Source organism: Pinus tabuliformis, chromosome 2_1 (genome assembly GCF_031772625.1).
Source record: "Pinus tabuliformis cultivar Carrire ecotype Pingquan chromosome 2_1, CPIR1, whole genome shotgun sequence".
NCBI classification, from domain to species: Eukaryota; Viridiplantae; Streptophyta; class Pinopsida; order Pinales; family Pinaceae; genus Pinus; species Pinus tabuliformis.
This window is the reverse complement of record NC_142299.1, coordinates 778,152,792-778,178,585: the sequence shown is the minus strand read 5'-3', so window position 1 is coordinate 778,178,585 and position 25,794 is coordinate 778,152,792.

The following is a 25,794-nucleotide window of genomic DNA, read 5'->3' as shown; positions in this document are numbered from 1 at the left end:
ATAACATCTTCATCAGAGTCTAGATTAACATGTTGATGCTTTGAGATATAAGGTTTCAAAATACTTTCATAAAAATTTGTCTCAAGTACAAAGTTGTTTGACTTAGTACGAAAAAGGCTATGCTGAAAAGGTAAATAAAATTCAATATCCTCTAGAACTACAAAAATTTTAGGGAGATAATTAAGTCTGGGCAGTGGATTATTACTTGCTTGCCTCTCAGTAAAATTCTTTTTTCTGACAAGTTTTTCAAGATTATCTACAATTTCTTGTGGTTTAGGATCTGGATTAGCTCTAGTGTATATCTTTCTAGGAGCCAGATCTATAATAGATTATTTACAGATAGAAATATGTACAAAATTTAGGTGGAAAACACCCTTAATAACATCTATTTCATAGCCACACACTTGAAATAGCCTTTAAGCTTTGAAATAAATTTTTACCAGGGAAAAATTCAACTTATACCAGAGATTTTGGGTTCGATCCCCAGTATGGTCTCCAGAATGTTATCACTCCGTAATTTCCCAAGGGTGTGAGAGAAACCTAGAGGTAACCACAAAACCACTTTGGAAGCTGGGATCTAACTCTTCCAACTTCAGAGAGGTATCTCTCTATTGGATTTAGATTTCTTGTTTTGAGATATTAGGCTAGTTATTGAGTTCTGAGTTTGGTTTTTTCAAGTATTTGGTTGAAAATGAAAGGACATTCCATTGGGAAATGGAGTCATAAGTCTTAGGGTGATCAAATGCAAGAATTTCAGAAGATATGTAACCGGGCAAGGTAGGCATGATTTTGGATCTTTAGAGAATTTGTGAAATGAATGGGATGAAAAGATTTAGATTCAATTAAACATAGAGCATACTAGGATGAATTCTATATTTAATATCAGAGTGAAAACATAGATATTGTTTATAAGCCAAAGTAGAGTGTATTCAAAAAAATTCAGTTGTTAATCTTCTTTAAACAATAAACACAGAAAGAACATATGGAAAACTAGAAAAATAACAATTTTACAAGAGAGAAAACTTCACCAATTTCACAGGGATCCAGGAAAAAAACTTTATGTATTAATGGAATTGATCACTTCAGTACATGCACAACTTTACATTAAGGATCTTCTTTCTTCATACGAGTTCCAACCCTTTGTACTTCAAATTATGAAGTATTTATACAAATTCATCAAAATATATTGATTTAAAATATCAAGATTTTCTTACAAAATATCCTAAAAATTGTTTACAAAAACAGTACAGGAATATAGGAAAACTAAAATTGTTGAAGCTCTGGCACTGACTTCGAGGATTACTAATGATGACTTGGCCTGATAAAATTGTTGCTTTATTGCTGAAGATGAATACATGTTTTACTCAATAATTTGACAAAGTTTATCCCATCTGTCTTCACCAGGGGTGGAGAATTTAATTAACTTTCTATAGGTTTCATCCACCTCAGTATATTTCTGGAAATTAGGCTTAATTAAAAACAAATGTTTTATTTCATGTTTAATGAGTAAATCGAAATTCAAACCTTCCATGAAAGTTTTATTTGTGATGGTTCCCTTTATGTTGGAGAATTTGGATTTATCTCTGGCTATTGAATATAACTTCTTTTGATAATCATTTAACTGAACTAATTTATCTCCAATTCCATTCAAACCTGGAAGCCCCTTCTGGTGCAGTATATTAAACCTTTTATGGAATTTATGAATGCTACACTTCAAGTTATGACATTTATTTTCTAACTATAGCATTAGATTCCTTTTTGTAAGAATAATTCTGTCCTCAAGTATTATTTCAGTTATGTCGGTGATCTCATATTCCTCCAGCTCTTCCTTGGTCTTTGAGTTCAGAATTCTTATTAAGTTAGTGACTTCACCTAGTTTCTGACCCAAGTTTTATTTTATCTCTTCTATGACCTATTTTTATCTTTTTACCAATTCCTCCTGCTCAATAATTATTTTGATGGAAGGCCAAATTTCAATCATAGCTTCATTAGTTTCCACCCAAATATTCTCCTTTTCCTGTGCAATTGTCTGGGCCATGGCAAATCCATTCTCTAACAGTTCAATTTTCTGAGTCAACTTGTGAGTATTTTGAAGCTCTGCCACATACACATTATCAATTTTTAATTTCTGCTATTGAAAGTTTTTATGATGAGTTTTCAACTTTTCAAACTCTTGACCTCCCATAGAGAAGTCTTCCATAGCTTTGATTAATTCTCCTAATGTATCTGTAGACTTTGTCTATGTTGTAGTAGTTGTTGAAGTCAAAGCACCTGTTGTTTATGTACCTGCAACTGGGACTGTTGTGAAAGGAATGACTACTATTTGAGTTGATTGTTCTTTCTCTTTTCGCAGCTTCTCAATCTCAGTCTCCATTTGTTTAATCTGCCCATTATGCTCAATGATAATTTCAAACATCTCTTATTTCTCATTCTCTAGTAAACCAACTTCCTTCGTTTATGGATCTTCAGTAGATGGAAGTTTGATCTCCTTCTTCAGGGCTGCAATGTCGGCATTTTTTCTTTTAATGATCTCCTCAACAACTTTTACATTACTGGGATAATATCCAAGTTTGATTACTAAATCCTCTAAAGACTTTATCTTTGTGTCTTTAGCTAAGGAAGATATTTTCTCTAATTTCAATTGAGATGGAATGTTGTTGACTGATACCTGAAGTCTGAAGGAAACCATTTTTTAGTTTGACAAGGTGGAATATAGCATCTCACATGTTTTCTTGTGCAACTCCATCTGATCAATAGGATGGATTTGATCAATGTTGAAAGAAAAAATGGACTTCTTGTATTCATCTGCAGTTTTAGGAAAAGGAACCTGAGATTTTAAGAAAGTTATATGCATTTTCCCTTCCTCGGTGTCAAAAGCAGAGAGAATTATGTGTTGAGATGAAGTTGTTTGCTTCCAAAACTGAGAATAGGTGGTGTCTTTTAGGAGTTCATTTTTCTTCTTTATCTCCTTATGCCTAGGAAATATACTTGGTTCATATTGATCATGAACCAATTCTCCTGATTGAGATGTTTCCAAAGGTTCCTGAGAAGTTGAAGATGATGGTGATCCTATGAAAATGTATTCAATGCAATGGAAAGTAGAAGTATAAGGGCCTGTCAAAACTATTGTAGACTATACATTTTCTTCCTGTGAAAACTCTTCTACTGGATTGATTTTCTTCCTCTTCTTATATATTTGAAATTCTTTCCCCTGAATTTTTGTGACTGAAGGGGAAATATCCTCCCTTGGCCTTGTATCTTGCTTTTCCTATGGCACTGGGGTCTGTGATGTCATAGTAGAAAGTACCTGTTCTTCTACCTCCTGCAATGTGTTTTCCTGCCATTGATCTTAATTCCTATATTTCTCAATTTCAGGTTTGGGAGCATGAGTGTAGGGAGTATTTTTCTGTTCTACTCTCAACTTTGAAATTATTCTCAAAGGATCATATCACCAAGTGAAACTGAGTTTAAACTTCATCTGTTTGAGCAGAAGATCTGCTTCTTTTGTTGTTGTCCTGATATTGTAAATGAAAGGCCCAACCTGTGTTTTTATTTTGAACTAAGATTTCCTCTTAGCTGTTACAAAGTGTAGATCATCCATATTGATCATTTTCCTAATATACTCTAATGAAAATATTCTTATGGGAACAAATTTAGGCAATTTATAGGGAGGCAAGTCACACCCATACAATCTGATCTCAGTATAATTTTGATACAGGTACCAGTCACTTGTCTTGGTTTGATCACTAAGATGTAAAATTCTCTTTATCTCGGGTCCAATTTTAGGTTTAGCATTACTGTTAAGTAGGTAGGAAACTGTATACAAAAACTAGTCTATATAATCACTAAAGCTGAATTAATTAGTATGATTCCTTACCAAGGAAGTCCAATGAATCATAGATTGTGCATTTCCATGTTCATCCATATTTTGTAATGGAAATTGAAATCTATCTACTTGATGAAATAGGAACAAGTACACTAAAACTAAAGCTTGTTTGAAGACTCCTTCTATAGAAAACTTGAGGAACTGTTCATGGATGACCTCTGCTAAGAATTCACTGTAACTAAAAACGACTGAAGGTTTCTCTTTTGTTGAAAACACTGATAGAAAACCTATGATGGCTTCATCAACCCATTGATGGGTTTGATAGCACAGTAAACAAGAAACTAAAGAGATAATTTGCTTTGTTATTTTAGAACATCGAGGATAGATAAGGAGGGTTTTATTTGGAAATTGGACATTCTTAGGCAAAAATGTCTCAAATATTTTGGCTATGTGAGGGAAAGTGAACTTTTTGTAGAGTTCCACGAGGGAATCTACCGAAAAAGGTTTCATAGAGGTTGAATTATGGATCTACAGCATTTGGAAAATGGAGTTAGGGGGAATTGTGAAAAGAACATCATTGTTTTGGCCCACAATTTCCCTTTGACTGGGTATGTACCTGAAATGACACCATGAAACAAATTCTGGAAAATGATGGATTTGGGGAAAAATGAATTTAGGCAGAAAGGAGTCCCACAAACTCAATTCATCACTAAGATCAAGGAAATTGTGAAAAGAATGTCATTGTTTTGGGCCACAATTGCCCTTTGACTGGGTATGTACCTGAAATGGCACCATGCAAAAAAATTCTGGAAAATGATGGGTTTAGGGAAAAATGAATTGAGGCAGGAAAGAGTCCCACAAACTCGATTCGTCACTGAGATAAAGGATATTGTGAAAATAATATCATTGTTTTGGGCCATAATTTCCCTTTGACTAGGTATGTACCTGAAATGGCACCATGAAACAAATTTTGGAAAATGATGGTTTTGGGGGAAAATGAATTGAGGCAAGAAGGAGTCCCACAAACTCAATTTGTCACTGAGATCAAGGAATTTTTTCTTAACCAGTTGTGGAGTTCGTAGAGGTTGAATTCACAACTGGTTTCAAAAATCTTATAGTGTTCATCCTCTAAAGGTTGATGGTCTAAGTCAATTATAGGGAGGAAGCATGGAGTTTTCCCCTTTGGGTTTTGATTTACCTTTAGAAGAATTTTTTAAGGAAATGAGATGGGAACAATAGTAGTTACCCGGGAGTGGTCGAAAGAACAATATTTGGCTTTATATGATTGCAAGAGTAGCAGGTGTTCACTGTCATTGGAGTGTAGAGGGAAGGCCAACTAAACAAGGTTTTGGTTCATTTTATGTGCAATATCACTATACAGTTGAAAATTGTCTGTTTAATGGAATGGGTTCATTACTCTGCAAACAGTTATGTTTTGAAACAGATAGTTTAATGATTGAGTGACAAGTAGGGATGCAACAATTCAGATAAAAAAATCTACATATAAAGCTCCCTACATGTCACTTAATCGTAACGAGTTATGTTATAAATCTTCAGTAAGAACTATGGTTGTTATATTTTCATATTGACATGATGTTTTGCTTTTAAGTAGGTCATTCATTGTAAATACTGCAAGGAGCTAAGTATAAATCTCCATGGGCAATATGTTTTCTTTTCAACAGTTTTGTTGAGGTCATGGTGTGGTTTAAAACTGAGGACGATGTTCCCCAAGGGGGAGGGTTTTGTAACAACCCTGGATTTCAAACTTATAAATATTTTCAAAACTATGTGTACACAATTCTAGTAATATAATCTTAGTTATGGCACTTTTATAAAGTATTGGTGGTTGATTGAAGTCAGTGATCTGAGTTTTACAACTAATCGTGCATCTCGGGAGGCCCCCATGTGGAAGCACAAGCTAGATTACTTCAATTTCAATCCAAAATTCATTTAATTCTCGATGCTTTGTATTGTTTAAAGTTGTAGATTCAATGCTCTGTTATAGTTAGCTAGTTTTTCTCTGTCTTTTACTTACTTGTTTCTGCCATCTTTCTACAAGTCAAGCGCTTGAGTAAAATTATAAATAAAATAAATAAATAAGAAAAAAAAAAAGCATTTTCTTTGTTTGCAATCATGCATTCACTCTTTGTAGGAATAGATGTTAATTTTTCATATGAATGAACTCTAATTGATGTACACACACAGACAATTTACAAATTTTTAGCCCATTATTTCAATGATTTTCCCAAATAGTTAATTGTCATTTCCAATTTCTCTTAGAGCAGACGTTTGGTTGTCTTTCTCTTAGAATATAATTTCATTGCTTCTTAGAAACAATTTTGTATTACTTTCTAGAAAAGAATTGTCAATTGAATTTCATAGAATAAACTTTATGGTTTTCATAAAATAGATTGATTTTCATTGTCCATTAGACTAGAATCTAGAATAAAAAATTAGAAAATTAAAAAGCTTTCATAACATAGAATTAGTTTCATTAAAATGGAATTTATTCCTCCTGTAATAGCACTATCATTTCAATTCAATAGATTAAATTTTTCATTTCTTTCTAACTCAAACTTTGTTGCTTTCCATACATTAAAAGGTTTTGTCTTGCTTCAGAAAAGGTTGTGTGTACTGGTTTTGGATATCATTTCATAAATAAGACTTTATTTTAAGAGCTATGATTCCTTTCAATAGATTAGATTTCTTTTTAAATCAAAAGTTAATTCCCTAACATATACATACAAGTGTGCTTCACAAGAATATGAACCCTATATTAACATATAATGCAAGTAATTTAGGAGTTAATACAATAACCTGACACTCCACATGTCTCCATGTGTTCTTCCCTACTTGCATCCAGATCTAAGTCTTTCATATGTCACGGTTTAAATAATCTCTAGATATATGGACTTTTGAGCTTGATGGATTTCAATATTGTCCCCCATCATAAGACATATCCTAGTGTGTAAACTAACCTTTCTATTAACCAAGCCACCATGTCACTAGTTGCATGTCATTTGGATCCTAGATTTTTATAAAGTCATTGTTTGAATAATCCCTAGATCTCCAATTATCCAATTTGTGTCAACAAATGATCTAGTTAACTGAGATAATGGGGAACTACATTATTGGGAAAAATAGGATACACACTTTTATTATGATGTCAGTTTGGTTGATAGATGGCATTTGATTGAATCCTCCTAAGTTAGGTAATATTTTATTAACTGACATTTGGAAGCCTCAGTAAATTAGGCCATTGAGATTTATGAAAGGTATCTTATTGCTTCAAGGCCAATTTGGTTTATGGACCTTGGATGATGGAAAAAGTTAAGGGTTTTTTCAACTATTGAAATGATTAATTCAATGTTGGGCCACGAGGAAACCATCCATCTAAATGAGATTTAAATAATATTTTCCCAATCTAATAGTCTACCCTTAAGCCTCAATATGGATAATTCTTAGTCAGGCCCCCTATGATCCTTGTGACTAGGGGCTAATATAAAAAACCCCAATCCCTAAAATTTTATGGAAAAATTAAAGGACTCTGAGTTTTTATAGATTAAGGAAGGGAAAATCTACATGAAACTTTATTGGGTTCTAAGGGCCTTGATTGTACACATTCATGAGAAACCTTCCACATTCAGAGCTTTGGATTCAAAATTAAGAGATTTGATTTCTTCAGGAGAAAAGTAAGATAACGATAAAGTTGTTTGGTCCTTTGTATTTGTGACCAACAAGAAGTGCAAGTGGAAAATAAAATGGTTAAACTAGCCGGAAGGCATCACTGGCATGGAAAGCAAAGAAAATGAGTAGTTATATTGGAACTCATCAAGGCCACAAAAGAAGGATTGAGATACTAAGGTTGAATAAATCAAGCAAATATGGGCCAAGAAAATAGATCTCATCAAGATGGTTAAGTTGGACCATATCAAGCGAGCATGGACATGATCCAGGAGGTCGAAAAACTATACATAGTTGCACAGAGAAAGGTGCAAAGAGAGTGAGATTAGAGAAGGGTCGTCATGTTGCTAGAATGATACTTAATATTTGTAGTGATGTACTATTGTAATTTTTTAATATCTTGAGCATGTAATGGTAGTTTGAATGAAGTTATGAAGAGTTCCTACATAGTATTCTGGATATATGTTGTAATATAACCAACCTGAATTTATATAATGGAGATTGTTGTGGGGATCCAATCCTTATGTTTATGAATGATTGTGATCATATTGAATGACCCTTTCAATTTTTTGAAGTCTTTTTTTAAACTTGTTGTTATGCATCTACTTACTTATGTGCAAGGATTATTTTAAATATCCGTGAGTGTTTATGTGCTTAATGTGTATTTTCATTAAAGGAATGAATCATGTTGCTTTCTAAAACCTTAACATATCACTTGTAAGTATCAACACGCCTTGGGTGAGACCTTATTCCCTTTCCATAGAGCATTTGTGAAATGACTGGGATGAAAATATTTAGATTCAATTAAACATAGAGCATACTAGGATGAATTCTATATTTAATATCATAGTGAAAACATAGATATTGTTTATAAGCCGGAGCTGAGTGTATTCAAACAAATTCAACCCTTAGTCTTCTTTAAACAATAAATATAGAAAGAACATATGGAAAACTGGAAAAATAACAATTTTACAAGAAAGAAAACTTCACCATTTTCCTGACACAAGAATCCTGGAAAAAAACTTTTTGTATTAATGGAATTGATCACTTCAGTACATGCACAACTTTACACTACGGGTCTGTTTTCTTCATACGAGTTCCAACCCTTTGTACTTAGAATTATGAAGTATTTATACAAATTCATCAAAATATCTTGATTTAAAATATCAATATTTTCTTACAAAATATCCTAAAAATAGTACAGGAATATAGGAAAACTAAAACTGTTGCAGCTCTGGCATTGACTTCGAGGATTGTTGGTGATGACTTGGCCTAAGAAAACTATTCCTTTATTGCTGAAGATGAATACCTGTTTTACTCAATAATTTGACAAAGCTTATCCCATCTGTCTTCATCTGGGGTGGAGAATTTAATTAACTTTCTGTAGGTTTCATCCACCTCAGTATATTTCTAGAAATTAGGCTTAACTAAAAACAAATGTTTTATTTCATGTTTAATGAGTAAATCAAAATTCAAACCTTCCATGCCAATTAGGGGATTTTTGAGGTCTAAAATGGGCCTCCTAAGGAAATTATAAAATAATAGTGGAAATAATAAAATAAGATTAGATTACATCATCAAATTTAGAGGGAAAAAAAGAAAAAAATATTTTTTCAACTCGTATTTTCAACTTATCTCCCTATGGGTTTAATCAAATTTCAAGAGAAAACACTTGTTGGATGCAAAATTTGATTCTTAATCCAAGGAATACCCATGTTGCATACTTTCAATTGATCCTGCTACACAAAAATGAGAAACACATGAAAAACGTCATTGCAGTCATGTTTTTTCATGTATTTGACATTTTTCGTGTAGCAGAGTCCATCAAAAGTATCCAACATGGGTACTCCTTGGATGAGGAATTAAATGTTGCATCCAATGAGTACTCCTGCTCGAAATTTGAGTAAAACCTTAGGGAGATAAGTTGAAAATATGAATTGAAAAAGTAGTTTTATTATTTTATTATTTTTTAATCTTTTTACCTTTTTACTCTAAAAATGGTGAATCATCCCCCATGGTTGACATTATCATATTGAATCCCATTAGTTCTTATAAATTTTATTTTGGTTTTACATTTTTCTTAGGAGGCCCATTTTAGACCTCAAAATTCCCCTAATGAAAGTTTTCTCTGTGATGGTTCCCTTTATGTTGGAGAATTTGGATTTATCTCTAGCTATTGAAAATAACTTCTGTTGATAATCATTTAACTAAACTAATTAATCTCCAATTCTCTTCAAACCTAGAAGCCCCTTCCGGTGCTGTATATTAAACTTTTTATGGAATTTATGAATTCTAGACTTCAAGTTATGACATTTATTTTCTAACTGTAGCATTAGATTCCTTTTTGTAAGAATTCTTCTCACCTCAAGTATTATTTCAGTTATGTCGGTGATCTCATATTCCTCGAGCTCTTCCTTGGTCTTTGAGTTCAGAATTCTTATTAAGGCAGTGGCTTCACTTAGTTTCTAACCCAAGTTTTCATTTATCTCTTCTATGACCTCTTTTGATCTTTGTACCAATTCCTCCTCCTCGATAATTATTTCGATGGAAGGTCAAATTTCATTCATAGCTTCATTTATTTCCACCCAAATATTCTCCTTTTCTTGTGCAACTGTCTGCGCCATGGCAGGTTCATTCTCTCACAGTTCAATTTTCTGAGTTAACCTGTGAGTCTTTTGAAGCTCTGCCACATACACATTGTCAATTTTTAATTTCTGCTCTTGAAGGTTTTACGATGAGTTTTCAACTTTTCAATCTCTTGACCTCCCATAGGGAAGTCTTATATAGCTTTGATTAATTCTCCTGATGTATCTGTAGACTTTTTCTCTGTTGTAGTAGTTGTTGAAGTTGAAGCACCTATTGTTTATGTACCTGCAACTGGGACTGTTGTGAGAGGAATGACTACTATTTGAGTTGATTGGTCTTTCTCTTTTCGCAACTTCTCAATCTCAATCTCCATTTTTTTAATTCACCCATTCTACTCAATGATAATTTTAAACAACTCTTCTTTCTCATTCTCTAGTAAACCAACTTCCTTAGTTTGTGGATCTTTAGTAGATGGAAGTTTGATCTGCTTCTTCAGGGCCGCAATGTTAGCATTTTTTCTTTTAATGATCTCCTCAGCAACTTTTACATTACTGGGATAATATCCCAGTTTGATTACTAAATCCTCTAAAGACTTTATCTCAGTGTCTTTAGCTAAGGAAGATTATTTCTCTAATTTCAATTGAGACTGAATGTTGTTGACTGATACCTGAAGTCTGGAGGTAGCCATTGTTGAGTTTGTCAAGGTGGTATATAGCATCTCACATGTTTGCTTATGCAAATCCATCTGATCAAGAGGATGGATTTGATCAATGTTGTAAGAAAAAATGGAATTCTTGTATTCATCTGCAGTTTTAGGAAAATGAACCTGAGCTTCTAAGAAAGTTGTTTGCTTCCAAAACTAAGAATAGGTGGTTTCTTTTAGGAGTTCATTTTTCTTCTTTATCTCCTTATACCTAGCAAATATTCTTGGTTCAGCTTGATCATGAACCAATTCTCTTGATTGAGATGTTTCCATAGGTTCCTGAGAAGCTGAAGATGATGGTGATCCTATGAAAATGTCTTCAATGCAATAGAAAGTAGAAGTATAAGGGCCTGTCAAAACTATTATAGACTGTACATTTTCTTCGTGTGAAAGCTCTTCTTTTGGATTGATTTTCTACCTCTTCTTATATATTTGAAATTCTTTCCCCTGAATTTTTGTGACTAAAGGGGAAACATCCTCTCTTGGCCTTTTATCTTGCTTTTCCTGTGGTACTAGGATCTGTGATGTCATAGTAGAAAGTACATGTTCTTCTACCTCCTGCAATGTGTTTTCCTGCCATTGATCTTAATTCCTATATTTCTCAATTTCAGGTTTGGGAGTATGAGTGTAGGGAGTAGTTTTTTGTTCTACTCTCAAATTTGATATTATTCTCAAAGGATCATATGACCAAGTGAAACTGAGTTTAAACTTCATCTATTTGAGCACAAGATCTGCTTATTTTGTTATTGTCCTGGTATTGCAAATGAAAGGCCCAACCTATGTTTTTATTTTGAACCGAGATTTCCTCTTAGCTGTTACAAAGTGTAGATCATCCATATTGATCATTTTCCTAATATACTCTAATGAAAATATTCTTATGGGAACAAATTTAGGCAATTTATAGGGAGGCAAGTCACACCCATACACTCTAATCTCAGTGTAATTTTGATACAAGTACCAGTCACCTGTCTTGGTTTGATCAATGAGATGTAAAATTCTCTTTATCTCAGGTCCAATTTTAGGTTTGGCATTACTGTTAAGTAGGAAGGAAACTGTATACAAAAATTGGTCTATATAATCACTAAAGGTGAATTCATTGGTATGCTTCCTTACCAAGGAGGTCCAATGAATCATAGATTGTGTATTTCCTTGTTCATCCATCTTTTGTAATGGAAATTGAAATCTCTCCACCTGATGGAATAGGAAAAAGTACACTAAAATTGAAGCATGTTTGAAGACTCCTTCTATAGAAAACTTGAGGAATTTTTCATGGATGACCTCTACTAAGAATTCACTATAATTAAAAATGATTAGAGGTTTCTCTTCTGTTGAAAACACTGATATAAAACCTATGATGGCTTCATCAACCCATTGATCAGTTTGATAGCACAGTGAACAAGAAACTATAGAGATAATTTTCTTGGTAATTTTAGGAAACATCGAGGATGGATAAGGAGGGTTGTCTACGGAAATTGGACATTCTCAGGCAGAAATGTCTCAAAGATTTTGGCTCTGTGAGGGAAAGTGAACTTTTTGTAGAGTTCCATGAGGGAATCTACAAAAAAGGTTTCATAGAGGTTGAATTATGGATCTACAACATTTGGAAATTGGAGTCAAGGGTAATTGTGAAAATAATATCATTGTTTTGGGCCATAATTTCCCTTTGACTAGGTATGTACCTGAAATGACACCATGAAACAAATTCTAGAAAATGATGGGTTTGGCGGAAAATGAATTGAGGCAGGAAGGAGTCCCACAAACTCAATTCATCACTGAGATCAAGGAAATTGTGAAAATAATGTCATTGTTTTGGGCCACAATTTCCCTTTGACTAGGTATGTACCTAAAATGGCACCATGCAACAAATTCTGGAAAATTATGGGTTTGGGGAAAAATGAATTGAGACAGGAAGGAGTCCCACAAAATCAATTCATCACTGATATCAAGGAAATTTTGAAAATAATATCATTGTTTTGGGCCACAATTTCCCTTTGACTAGGGAAATGGCACCATGCAACAAATTCTATAAAATGATGGGTTTTGGGGAAAATGAATTTATGCATGGAGTCCCACAAAACCAATTCGTCACTGAGATCAAGGAATTTTTTCTTAACCAATTGTGGAGTTCGTAGAGGTTGAATTCACAACTGGTTTCAAAAATCTTATAGTGTTCATCCTCTAAAGGTTGATAGTCTAAGTCAATTACAAGGGGAAGCATGGGGTTTTCCCCTATGGGTTTTGATTTACCTTTAGAAGAAATTTTTAAGGAAATGAGATGGGAACAACAGTAATTACTCGAGAGTGGTCAAAATAAAAATATTCGGCTTTCTACGGTTGCAAGAGTAGCAGGCGTTCATTGTCACTGGAGTGCAGAGGAAAGGCCAACTAAACGGGGTTTTGGTTCGTTTTATGTGCAATATCACTATACCGTTGAAAATTGTCTATTTAACGGAATGGGTTCATTACTCTAGGAAAGGTTATGTGTTGAAATAGATAGTTTAACGATTAAGTGACATGCAAGGAGATTTATATGCATATTTTCTAAACCAACAAATAAAAGGATAGGATGCATACCAGGATTCACCTCCTTCCTAGGAAGTCCAGAATCCACTGTCATAGTAAAAGTTGCATCCAATGTCCAACGTTATAATCTTATGCCACATGTTCTCTCAATGAACAGTTACCGACTCCACTAGAGAACTTTTGAGGTCTAAAATGGACCTCCTAAGAAAAATGTACAACCAAAATAAAATTTATATCCTAGTGATACGGTGTGGATTGCGGTAAATCCTGAGAGAATGGTCTCGTTTTACGGCCTAGTGATTCAAGATTGGATTGCGGTAAAGCCTGAGAGACAAGGGGATAGAAAATTCCTCAAGGATAGTGATGGATTTTGGATGGCATTCCAAGTTCGATTCGATTGTGATCAGAGCACCGCTTTTTGTGTGATCACAATTTGGTGAGGGAGGAGGTGGTTTAACCTCTGGATTCCCTTGGTTTTTTTGGATTGGTTTACCCATGAGATACCAAATTCATGCTTAGAATATGGCATGGGGGTGACTAGATAAAAGAAATATTTGGTTCAACCATGTCTACAGTCAGGTGGAACGTGGAAGTCTGAACCTGGTCGGATTTGCCTATGATTAATGAAAGGTAAGTTCTCTTGCTTTTTCACTTGTTTATATGTGGATTTAATGGTTGTTATATCTCTTTTATTTACAGGGTTTTATGTTGGTTATAAGCTTTGTCAATTGACTAGTTCATGTCATGGTTATCTCATGTATTTACTTGTAATTGTTCAATTGATGGATGCAAGACCTAATTGATGTTATAATAGTTCAATGGAGAAGGTGGTGATCCTTCTTGTCATGTTTCATAAGAGTTTCTAGTCATTCATGCTTTTTCTTGTATTCTAGACCTGTAGGTTGCATTGATGCCAAGTGTTTGACGAAATTTCAGTCCCGGTTAGGTAGGTTCAGACATAGTCCTAAGGTTGATTTTTGGCTTAGTAGTCTTGTCATCATATCTTTGATGTATTTTGAAAGTTATAATAAGTTATGGCCATTGGCCAGATTTCTGGGCTAGAAACATTCCTTGAATTATGTGGACGCTAGCACAAGTCTGCTGGGAAAATATCCCTGCGCATTGGTTTACAAGCCAGTGAGAGCATCTAGAGGTCCCTCGACACTGGCATCCCTATAACATGAGAGATTCTAGAGGTCAAGATGTCTAAAATATTAGTGGGACCCAAGGGCAGGATGTCTGAGTGGCCGAGATGTCTCTTGCAGTTGTTGTTGTTGATGTGGAAGGTGTGGTTGATGTGTTTTGTCGATTCCATTTACTTAAGGTCACCAAGGAGGTTCAATCCCTACATAGTGGCCTCCCTCATCGCATATTTACCCCTGTTGGTTGGTTACTTGGGTAGATGTGAGAGGAGGGTGGTTACAGATTGGTCTCTGCCCAAGCCTTCGAGGGCTCCATAGTGTTTGTTCCAACCCGACTTCCAGGACTAGTAACTCAACCCATGGCTGCTACTGGGCTCTAGAGCATTTGTCCAACCAAGGCTCCATGACTAGTAACTCAACCCACATATGTTCCAAGCTTCTAGAGCTTTTGTCCAACCAGGGCTTCTAGGACTGGTAACTCAACCCACCAAGGGCTTCCAAAGTATTTGTACAACCAAGGCTTCTAGGACTAGTAACTCAACACAAGTTAAAGGAAACATGAGAACCAATGAGAATAATAAAGAAATAAACCCACAACACCATGACTATCTAGGAAATGGCAAGGCTAGGCAAATCCAATGTCAAACCATGCAATCATCCATGCCAATGATAGATCATAACCAAGAAATCACATGCATGTACATGCATGCCGAAACTAGTGAGGAAGACATACATGCAACTTAGTACCTGCAAGAAAAACCAATTGTAGATGTTGATCCTGATGTCCTCTTGCACTTTCCTGCCCTTATTTTTCCTTCTTTCTCCAAAAATCCAAGTATGCCACACTCTCCAAGAGTGATCCAAGAAAACTCTAAGTGTCCAAGAATGAGAGAGAGAGAGAGAACACAGATAAAGCTCCAAAACTGAACTGACCAAGCTTGCCCACTGATCCTTAGAAGCCTTTTTATTAATGAGGCCTCTATTTTCTTCATTTTCCATTATTTTCCTTCAATTTCCTCCTCACATGCATTCTATGACCCTTAACCTTCATTTTCTCCTAATTTCCTTTATTTTCATAAATAAATTCCAAATAATGCCTCATGCCTTTCCAAAGCCGTATCCATTTCCTTTGTTAATTTCCTTAGCCATAATAAATCGAAAAGTTCCTTGAATTCCACGGACACTGGCACAAGTCTGTTGGGAAAATATCCCTAGACGTTGGCTTGCAAGCCTATGAGAGAATCTATAGGTCCCTCGAGACTTGCATCCCTATAGCATGAGAGAGTATAAAGGTTAATATGTCTAAAGTATCAGTGGGACCCAGGGGCAGGATGTCTGAGTGGCCAAGATGTCTCTTGGGGGTGTTTTTGTTGATGTGGAAGGTGTGGTTGATGTGTTTTGTTGATTCCATTTCCTTAAGGTCACCAAGGAGGTTCAATCCCTACATAGTGGCCTCTATCGTCGCATGTTTACCCCGGTTGGTTGGTTACTTGGGTAGATGTGGGAGGAGGGTGGTTACAGATTGGTCTCTACCCAAGCCTTCAATGGCTCCAGAGTGTTTGTTCCAACCCGACTTTGAGGACAAGTAACTCAACCCACGGCTACTATCGGGCTCCAGAGCATTTTTCCAACCAACGCTCCATGACTAGTAACTCAACCCACATATTTTACGGGCTTCTAAAGCGTTTGTCCAACCAGGGCTTCTAGGACTAGTAACTCAACCCACCAAGGGCTTCCAGAGTGTTTGTCCAACCAAGGTTTCTAGGACTAGTAACTCAACCCAAGCTAAAGGAAACATGAGAACCAATGAGAATAATAAAGAAGTAAACCCACAAAACCATGACTATCTAGGAAATGGCAAGGCTAGGCAAATCCAATGTCAATCCATGCAATCCTCCATGCCAATGATAGATCATAACCAAGAAATCACATGCATGTACATGCATGCCGAAACTAGTGAGGAAGACATACATGCAAATCGGTACTTGCAAGCAAAACCTATTGTAGATGTTGATCCTAATATCCTCTTGCGCTTTCGTGATCTTCTTTTTCCTTCTTGCTCCAAAAATCCAAGTATGCCACACTCTCCAAGAGTGATCCAAGAAAACTCTAAGTGTCCAAGAATGAGAGGGAGAGAGAGAGAATAGAGAGAGAGCTCCAAAACTGAACTGACCAAGCTTGCCCAATGATCCTCAAAAGCCTTTTTATCAATGAGGCCTCTATTTTCTTCATTTTCCATTATTTTCCTTCAATTTCCTCCTCACATGCAACCTATGACCCTTAACCTTCATTTTCTCCTAACTTCCTTTATTTTCATAAATCAATGCCAAATAATGCCTCATTCCTTTCCAAAGCCTTAGCCATTTCCTTTGCCAATTTCCTTAGCATAATAAACCGAAGTGAACTCCCACTAGGATGTTTTTCCCACTATTCAGCTTGGAATATGTGTCCCATGACGGTGGTCTTATATATTTTTACATGGATTTTTAACCAGGGTTGTTGCAAAATTAAATTGATACAACTAAAATTAACTCAACCTAGGATCCTAAATTTAGGAACCCACTGAACACAACTGAACTTCATGTACCTAACTCGAATTAACTGAGCTAGACTCCTATTTTATAGGAATCAACTCAAGTAAACTGAAGTTCAACTCATTAACTCGAATTGAATGTTCTTAACTAAGTAAAAAGAGCCATTTCACCTCACTTAGCTCCTCCAAGTTGTCTGCTGATGTGGAATTTTGAATTTTCTCAATTTAATCAAGGAAAATAAAATTGAGAATTTCTTGTTGCATTTTTCAACAAACATTCTGCAGCTAATTTAAAGCTTATAAGAGATTCCAAAAACTATAAATCAGCTGAAGCATATAGGAAGTTTCCAAATGATGTTGAGATCGTGATCCACCTATCAGCCACAGGTGCAACTCCATGGATCAACCACAACACTAAAGTCAAACTCTCGGTCAAAGGAATACTCCACACATCTTTAGAACAAAAAATATCAAGCGAGCTAGATTCATGTCAAGCGAGCGATATTTGATGATTTGAAGAAGGCACGATATATCAAAGTTGATGATGTGTTCCTTTCACAATTCACTCTAACAACGAATCATGAAAAGGAAGAACTCTGTAAGGAATAAAATACTGAGATGTCACTTGATGTAACTATCTTTTAGCCCATAGACTCTCAAAATTTTTATTTGGAAACTTTATAAATTGCTTCACTTGGAAGTGAATAGATAGTATTAACAATTGATTTGAAATTCAAACTTATAGTTATTTTGAAAACTATGTGTACGCAGTTCTAGTAATATAATCTTAATTATGGCACTTTTATAAAGTATTGGTGGTTGATTTAAGTACGTGATCTAAGTTTTACAACTAATCGTGCATCTCGGGAGGCCCCCATGTGGAAGCACAAGCTAGATTATTTCAATTTCAATCCAAAATTCATTTAATTCTCAATGCTTTGTTTTGTTTAAAGTGTAGATTCAATGCTCTGTTATATTTAGCCAGTTTTGCTCTGTCTTTTACTTACTTGCTTCTGCCATCTTTCTACAGGTCAAGCACTTGAGTAAAATTATGAAAAAAAAAACATTTTCTTTGTTTTCAATCATGCATTCACTCTTTGTAGGAATAGATGTTAATTTTTCATATGAATGAACTCTAATTGATGTACACACATAGACGATTTACAAAGTTTTAGTCCATTATTTCAATGATTTTCCCAAATAGTTAATTGTCATTTTCAATTTCTCTTAGAGTATAAGTTTGGTTGTCTTTCTCTTAGAATATAATTTCATTATATCTTAGAAACAATTTTTTATTACTTTCTAGAAAATAATTGTCAATTGAATTTCACAGAATAAACTTTATGGTTTTCATAGAATAGATTGATTTTCGTGGTCCATTAGACTAGAATCTAGAATAAGAACTTCGAAAATTAAAAATCTTTCATAACATAGAATTAGTTTCATTAAAATGGAATTTATTCATCCTGTAATAGCACTATCATTTCAATTACATAGATTAAAATTCTCATTGCTTTCTAGCTCAAAATTTGTTGCTTTCCATACATTAAAAAGTTGTGTCTTGCTTTAGAAAAGGTTGTGTCACCTAGTTTTGGATATCATTTCATAAATATTACTTTATATCAAGATCTACAATTCCTTTAAATAGATTAGATTTCTTTTTAAATCATAAGTTAATTCCCTAACATATACATACAAGTGTGCTTCACAAGAATATGCACCCTATATTAACATATAATGCAAGTAATTTAAGAGTTAATTAAATTACCCAACATTCCACATGTCTCCATGTGTTCTTCCCTACTTGCATCCAGATATAAGTCTTTCATATGTCACAGTTTAAATAATCTCTAGATATATGGACTTCTGAGCTTGATGGATTTTAGTATTGTCCCCCATCATAAAACATATCCCAATACGTAAACTAACCTTTCTATTAACCAAGCCACCATGTCACTAGTTGCATGTCATTTAGATCCTAGATTTTTATAAAGTAATTGTTTGAATAATCTCTAGATCACCAATTATCCAATTTGTCTTAACAAATGATTTAGTTAACTGAGCCAATGGGGCACTGCATTCTTGGGAAAAATAGGATACACACTTTTCTTATGATGTCAGTTTGGTTGATAGATGGCATTTGATTGAATCCTCCTAAGTTAGGTAATATTTTCTTAACTGACATTTGGAAGCCTCATTAAATTAGGCCATCAAAACTTTGTGCCATTGAGATTTATGAATGGTCTCTTCTTGCTTTAAGTCCAATTTCGTTTATGAACCTTGGACGATGGAAAAATTTAAGGGTTTTTCCAACTATTGAAATGATTAATTCAATGTTGGGCCATGAGGAAACCATCCATCTAAATGAGACTTAAATAAGTTTTTCCCAATCTAGTAGTCTACCCTTAAGCCTCAATATGGCTAATTCTTAGTCAGACCCCCTATGATTCCTATGACTAGGGTCTAAGCTAAAAAACCCCAATCCCTAAAATTTTATGGAACAATTAAATGACTCTAGGTTTTTATAGATTAAGGAAGGGAAAATATACATGAAAATTTATCGGGTTCTAAGGGCCTTTATTGTACACATTCATGAGAAACCTTCAACATTCAGAGCTTTGGATTCAAAATTAAGAGATTTGATTTCTTCAGGAGAAAAGTAAGATAACGATGAAGTTGTTTGGTCCTTTGTATTTGTGACCAATAAGAAGTGCAAGTGGAAAAGAAAAAGGTTAAACTAGCCGGAAAGCATCACTGGAAAAGAAGAAAGTGGCAAGCAAAGAAAGTGAGTAGTCATATTGCAACTCGTCAAGGCCACAAAAGAAGGATTGAGATACTAAGGTTGAATAAATCAAGCAAACATTGGCCAAGAAAATAGATCTCATCAAGATGGTTAAGTTGGACCATATCAAGCGAGCATGGACATGATCCAGGAGGTCAAAAAACTATATATAGTTGCATAGAGCAAGTTGCAAAGAGAGAGAAATTAGAGAAGGTTCGTCATGTTGCTAGAATGATACTTGATCTTTGTAGTGGTGTACTATTGTAATGTTTTAATATTTTGAGCATGTAATGGGAGTTTGAATTAAGTTATGAAGAGTTCTTACATAGTATTCTGGATATATGTTGTAATATAACCAACTTGAATTTATAAAATGGAGATTGTTGTGGGGATCCAATCCTTATGTTTATGAATGATTGTGATCTTATTGAATGACCCTTTCAATTTTTTGAAGTCTTTTGTTAAACTTATCATTATGCATTTACTTACTTATGTGCAAGGATTATTTTGAATATATGTGAGTGTTTATGTGCTTAATGTGTATTGTCATTAAAGGAATGAATCATGTTGCTTTCTGAAACCCTAACATATCTTCCGGGATTATCGCATCCATGATTGTTTAAATCGTCGTTTCGAGCCATCCATTGTGGCTCATCATCAGGATAGATCAAAAATATGTATAAGCTAGATCACCCCTCTATATATACATCCCGTTGAGATCTAGTTTATACATCTTTTTGATCTATCATGATCATGAACCATAGTGGATGGCTCGAAACATCGATTTAAACAATCATGGATGCAATAATCCCGGAAGAAGAAAACACTACACAAGAGACTAATTGCAGAAGCCTCAGAACAATAAACCCTAACATATCACTTGTAAGTATCAACACACCTTGGGTGAGACCTTATTCCCTTTTAGAGGATTGAAAATGTTGATGACATGCTAAACTACCACAAGCCCTTTGTTGGAACCCTGTGGTTGAACCCTAGGTTAACACAGTAAAACTTGTTTCCAACAAATAGTTCCATTTCCTTAGAAAATTTGTGAAATGAATGGGATGAAAAGATTTAGATTAAATTAAACATAGAGCATACTAGGATGAATTCTATATTTAATATCAGAGTGAAAAAACATAGATATTGTTTATCAACCAGAGCAGAGTGTATTCAAACATATTCAACCCTTAATCTTTATTAAAAAATAAAGACAGAAAGAACATATGGAAAACTGGAAAAATAACAATTTTACAAGAGAGAAAACTTCACCAATTGCCTGACACAGGAATCCAGAAAAAAAAAAAAAAAAAAAAAAAAAAACTTTATGTATTAATGGAATTGATCACTTCAGTACATGCACAACTTTACATTAAGGATCTGCTTTCTTCATACGAGTTCCAACCCTTTGTACTTCGAATTATGAAGTCTTTATACAAATTCATAAAAATATCTTGATTTAAAATATAAATATTTTCTTACAAAATATCTTGAAAATTGTTTACAAAAATAGTACAGGAATATAGGAAAACTAACATTGTTGAAGCTCTGGCACTGACTTTGAGGATTGTTGGTGATGACTTGGCCTGAGAAAACTATTGCTTTATTGCTGAAGATGAATACCTGTTTTACTCAATCATTTGACAAATTTTTTCCCATCTATCTTCATCTGGGGTGGAGAATTTAATTAAATTTCTGTAGTATATTTCTGGAAATTAGGCTTAACTAAAAACGAATGTTTTATTACATGTTTAATGAGTAAATCGAAATTCAAACCTTCCATGCCAATTAGGGGATTTTGAGGTCTAAAATGGGCCTCCTAAGGAAATTATAAAATAATAGTGGAAATAATAAAATAAGGTTAGATTACATCATCAAATTTAGAGGGAAAAAAAGAAAAAACTATTTTTTCAACTCATATTTTCAACTTATCTCCCCATGGGTTTACTCAAATTTCGAGCGGAAACACTCGTTGGATGCAGAATTTGATTCCTCATCCAAGGAGTACCCATGTTTCATACTTTCTATGGACCCTCCTACACAAAAAATGAGAAATACATGAAAAATTCCATTGCAATCACGTTTTTCATGTAGCAGAATCCATCAAAAGTATCCAACATGGGTACTCTTTGGATGAGGAATTAAATTTTGCATCCAATGAGTACTCCTACTCGAAATTTGAGAAAAACCTTAGGGAGATAAGTTGAAATTACGAGTTGAAAAAATAGTTTTATTATTTTATTATTTTTTAATCTTTTTACATTTTTACTCTAAAGAAGGTGAATCATCTCCCATGGTTGACATCATCATATTGAATCCTATTGGTTCTTATAAAGTTTATTTTAGTTGTACATTTTTCTTAGGAGGCCCATTTTAGACCTAAAAATTCCCCTAATGAGAGTTTTCTATGTGATGGTTCCCTTTATGTTGGAGAATTTGGATTTATCTCTGGCTATTGAATATAACTTATGTTGATAATCATTTAATTGAACTAATTTATCTCCAATTCCCTTCAAACCTGGAAGCCCCTTCTGGTGTAGTATATTAAACTTTTTATGGAATTTATGAATGTTAGACTTCAAGTTATGACCTTTATTTTCTAACTATAGCATTAGATTCCTTTTTGTAAGAATTCTTCTCACCTCAAGTATTATTTCAGTGTCGGTGATCTCGTATTCCTCCAGCTCTTCCTTGGTCTTTGAGTTCAGAATTCTTATTAAGGCAGTGGCTTCACCTAGTTTCTAAACCAAGTTTTCATTTATCTCTTCTATGACCTCTTTTGATCTTTCTACCAATTCCTCCCGCTCGATAATTATTTCGATGGAAGGCCAAATTTCACTCATAGCTTCATTGATTTCCACCCAAATATTCTCCTTTGCTTGTGCAATTGTCTAGGCCATGGCAGATTCATTCTCTAACAGTTCAATTTTATGAGTTAACATGTGAGTCTTTTGAAGCTCTGCCACATACACATTGTCAATTTTTAATTTCTGTTGTTGAAGATTTTTACAATGAGTTTTCAACTTTTCAATCTCTTGACCTCTGATAGAGAAGTCTTCCATATATTTGATTAATTCTCCTGATGTATCTGTAGACTTTGTCTCTGTTGTAGTAGTTATTGAAGTCGAAGCACCTATTGTTTATGTACCTGTAATTGGGACTGTTGTGAGAGGAATGACTAATAATTGAGCTGATTGTTCTTTCTCTTTTCGCAACTTCTCAATCTCAGCCTCCATTTGTTTAATCGCCCATTCTGCTTAATGATAATTTTAAACATCTCTTCTTTCTCATTCTCTAGTAAACCAACTTCCTCCATTTGTGGATCTCCAGTAGATGGAAGTTTGATCTACTTCTTCAAGGCTGCAATGTCAACATTTTTTCTTTTAATGCTCTCCTCAGCAACTTTTACATTACTGGGATAATATCCCAGTTTGATTACTAAATCATCTAAAGACTTTATCTTAGTGTCTTTAGCTAAGGAAGATAATTTCTCTAATTTCAATTTAGACTAAATGTCGTTGACTGATACCTGAAGTCTGGAGGCAACCAATGTTGAGTTTGTTAAGGTGGAATATAGCATCTCACATGTTTGCTTGTGCAAATCCATTTGATCAATAGGATGGATTTGATCAATGTTGAAAGAAAAAATGGACTTCTTATATTCATCCGCAGTTTTAGGAAAATGAACATGAGCTTATAAGAAATTTATATGCATTTTCCCTTCCTCAATGTCAAAAGCAGAGAGAATTCTATGTTGAGATGAAGTTGTTTGCTTCCAAAACTCAGAATAGGTGGTTTCTTTGAGGAGCTCATTTTTCTTCTTTATCTCCTTATACCTAGCAAATATACTTGGTTCAGCTTGATCATGAACCAATTCTCTTGATTGAGATGTTTCCAGAGGTTGCTGAGAAGCCGAAGATGATGGTGATCCTATGAAAATGTCTTTAATGCGATGGAAAGTAGAAGTGTAAGTGCCTGTTGTTAGAGTCGGTCTAGTATCCCTCCATCAGAGATCAAAGCTCTTTGCATTTCATGATTAGGTGTCCCATCAGTTTGATCAGCTGCATTTCGTTAGGCATGCCATAACTCTGATGGAATAGTTTTGTGTCATTTATTCCCCTCGTGTTTGGCACTGCTGGTTCAGGTCTGTTTAAGTAAATAAAGTCTTCAAAGGTCATTCATCATCATGTTTTAAATTTCGAGGTTTTAGGTCTAGGGTTGAGTCAATTTTGTCTTGAGAAGTCTTAAAAGACCAGCAGGCCAGAGGGATTTCCTTCATAGATCATCATTTCAATAATTCTCATCATTGTACAGCTAAATTTGGACTTTGTTTTCAAAACTCTGTTTTTGAAAAACATAGGTGACCATCTTGTTTTTGTACAAAATTGTCAAAATTTCAAGTTCTCCAAATGTTGCAACGCAGCCTTGGTCTCCTTTGCCAAAGCATATCAGAGCCATCCCTGCAAAAATTATCAGAAGAAATCTTTATTTCAACTAATTTTTCTTAAAAAGGGAAACCAGAAGTCAGAGCCTATTAATTTGAAAAAGTGTCAACACCCAAACATTACAAAATGGGTTTTGGTCAAGTAAAAATTAAAGGGGAGCCTATATAAAGACATTCCTCTTCATAAACAACCCATTCACCTCTCAAGAGCAAAGTGCATCCCTGCTAAGGCAATTTTACAAGTTATTGAGCAAATCGGGCAGTTCCAGGGGCGCGCTACGCATCAGCTGAGGCGCGCTACGCACCCAGGGCGCGCTACGCATCAGCACGATTTTTCCTGTGTTAATTTGTTTGTGCGCTACGCACCAGAGGCGCGCTACGCATTGGGTTTTTCGCCCAGAAACATGCCAGCAAGCATTCAAATCCTTTCTTAACTCAAGCAAACTACAGCATTTCGAAAAACAAGAAAAAGTCTGCAGTCAATTGTGTGCACAGTCAGCATATATATTGCAGCCATCTTGTCTTCAAAAATATGTCAGAAACCGAGTCAGCTTATGAGCAGAGTTATAACAGTGATGCTACACCAGAAATAGAGGTGCCAAGGAGGTATCACAAAAGTGGCAAAGGTGGTCGGCAGGTCAGGGAGGAGCCCACTTCTTTGGCTCATTTGCAAGCTTGTCCACTTGCAATGAACTGTTTTCGGTATCAATCATGTTTTGAATATTGTGAGCGGATCTCACAAATCCAACATCACCGAGACCTAGTTCGCTTATTTGTCCTACATTTGCAGAATGGTCATGTAAACCTTGCTGGAGTGAATTTCACCTTGTCACCCGAGACTATTGCTCAGGCCACTGGGATACCAAATGTAGGGGAGGAATGGCTGAAAAGGGCCGATAGAGATCATGCATTATTGAAACACATGGTTATGCATTACAAGGTCCGGAACTTGGTTTGCAAGGCGCGAATTAGGAGTCTTAAGGCAAAATTGAGGAAAAGGGTCAAGAAGCAAAAACGACAAAAGGAGCTTGATCGTCTTCGGATTTTGGCCGAAGCCTCTTTGATTGAGCATAGTACTTGATTAGGGACCCCCAGCCCAAATTTCAACAAGTTTGGGGAAAATTTTGTCAATTTTGAAATTTTTGTGTAAAAAACAGGTTTTTGGGCTCAACGCGTAGCGCGCCGCGCGCTACCCTGAAAATTGGGAGGTCCAAATCACGAAAGGTTTGCATTTTTGGATTTTTTATGATGAAATACACCTGCTCAGCCACTGCCAAGGCATTTCATCAAGGTTTGGGTCCCCAAAAGGTCAAAAAACATGCAAAAAATGACCTCACTGCCCCTTTTTGGACACACAGGAAGTAGTCTTGGGAGAATGAACTTTTGGAGGGTCAAATGGACACCAAATTGGAAAATTCCACTTGGGTTGGAAAGTAGACTCAAAGACCTTTCCAACGAGCTATCGTGAGCTCAATTTGGATGCCGGGAAGTGCCCCAAAATCAGGTGGAAAGGCGCACTACGCGTAGGGCTCAGGCGCGCTACGCATCAGGATTTTTTACACATTTTGCAC